The sequence below is a fragment of the Mastomys coucha genome, unplaced genomic scaffold (genome assembly GCF_008632895.1).
Source record: "Mastomys coucha isolate ucsf_1 unplaced genomic scaffold, UCSF_Mcou_1 pScaffold5, whole genome shotgun sequence".
NCBI lineage: Eukaryota > Metazoa > Chordata > Mammalia > Rodentia > Muridae > Mastomys > Mastomys coucha.
Window position 1 is genome coordinate 53352057 of NW_022196911.1, and position 2289 is coordinate 53354345.

Here is a 2289-nt window from a genome sequence, read left to right on the forward strand (position 1 = left end):
TTGCAACAAGGCCAGACTAGAGGTAAGTATCAGCAAAAGTTTGAAAGTTCAGCAAAAGTTTGAAAGTATGTTGTTTCATAGGTTGTAAAAACAATCAGAAGTTTATAGATTAATCTAGAATTGAACACAATAAAAGTTAATAGCACTTACTTAAAAAAGAGAGAAAGTATAAGTACTAAGGGTCTTCCATTGGAGTCCTTCAGGTCTTTTAAGTTCACAGTCACATTGTCTAAGATAGAGAAAATTTGACTTCTTTCTTATTTGTGTTTTTATTTTTTATTTTGTTCTGGTTAAAATATCTAGCATTATGTTGAATAAAAACTGAGAGAAGGAGGCTGGGCAGTGGTGGCACACACCTTTAATTCCAGCCCTTGGGAGGCAGAGGCAGGTGGATTTCTGAGTTTGAGGCCAGCCTGGTCTACAGAGTGAGTTCCAGGACAGCCAGGACTATACAGAGAACCCTGTCTCCAAAAACCAAAACCAAAACCAAACCAAAACAAACCAAAACAAAACCTGGGAGAATGGGTAGTCTTGACTCATGGTTTTAAAAAAAAAAAGTTAACTAACTAAATTATTAATTAATTTAGATGGAATTTCACTATGTAGCCTTGGCTGGCCTCATAGAGGCCAACTGCCTTTGCCTCCCAAATTCTGGGATTAAAATCGTGTACCACTATGCCCAACTAAAAGAGTTATTTTAAAATATGCACATGTATGTATGTTTATGTGACTATATACCATGTGTGTGCATGTGCCTGAAGTAGCCAGAAAAGAGCATCAGATCCCTGGAGCTGGACTTACAGGGGTTTTGTGAGCCACCCCATGTGGGTAGCTGGTGGGTGGCTGGAGATAGAATTCAAGTGCTCTGGAAAAGCGACCAGTGCTCTCAGCCACTGAGCAATCTATCCCACCTCTGCCTCATTCTTAATATTAGAGAAACAGCTTTCAGCTTTTACACATTTAGTTCAATGTTGGTTATAATGTTGACTATAGGCTATTATCTAATGGGTCGTCTGTTGTATTGAGGCATACTGTTTTTATTTCTAGAATTTTTCCAGGACTTTTATCTTGAAAGGATATTGGATTTTTTTTCATAAAGCTTTTCTGCATCAGTTGGGACGATCATATGATTTCTGTACCTGAGTGTATTCAGGTCTCGTGCTACTTTATTGATCTGCGTGTGTCAATCATCCTTGAGATTCTGGAATGAAATCTTACTGACCACACTGTGCAATCTTCTGAATGTGTCATCAAATTTATTTGGTTGTTGCAAGTAGTTTGTTGAGAAATCTTGCCCTGATGTTCATCAGGGAACTTGGTCTGTCATTTTCCTTTTGTGTGTGGTTGTTGAGTTTGTATCTACCTGGTTTGGGCATCATCGGACTGAATCATATGATGAACTTGTCTATGTTTGTCTTTTGTATATTTTATGATATACTTTAAGGTACATTGGTGATAGCTCAGCTCCCCAGGTCTGTCATGGATTTATTTATTATTTGTAGGTTTTTCAAGACAGTTTCTTTGTGTCACCTTGGCTGTCCTGGAACTCACTCTGTAGGCCAGACTGGTCTCCGACTTATAGAGATCCACCTGCCTCTGCCTCCTGAGAGCTGGGATTAAAGGCGAGTGTCAGCACTGCAAAGCCTGTCATGGACTTTTATTTGTCAAGAGATTCTTTGTGATTCTAGCCTTACAGCTGGCTATAGATCAGTCGTGTGGTTTGTAACCTCTAGGTTAAATTTTGGTAGGCTATATGTATCTCAGAGTTTATTCATGTTTCAAAAGGTATTCCCTAACAATCCTCTGGATTTTTTGGTGGTATCTGTTGTGAATTTTTTATCTTTACAATTATGTTATACAAGGTTAAAAATGGCCACATTCATCAAGCATATAATGTTCACTGAGCACATCACCCCGGCACCCTTCCTCTCATCCCTGACTGGTCTCCCTGTGCTGCTCCTAGACAGTTCTGCTTCTGCTTTCTTGCCATCTACACATATCTGCTTTATATATGGAAGAGAGGAGGATTATATAAATGGGAGAATTAGAGGAAATGTGATGCTTGCTTTTCTGAGACTGAATTTGCTCAATGTGACCATCTCCAGTTGCCTCTGGAACAATAGAACTTCATTCACCTTTCCTGATGAAGAAAAACCTCCAGTGTTCACAAGCACACACCACGCTTTCTTTATCTGTTCCTGTGTTGGTGAATACTCATTCTCACTCCTACTTTTATTAATCAGAGCTCTCTGTCTTTCTTTCAATTACTTTGGTTAAAGTCTTTTCATT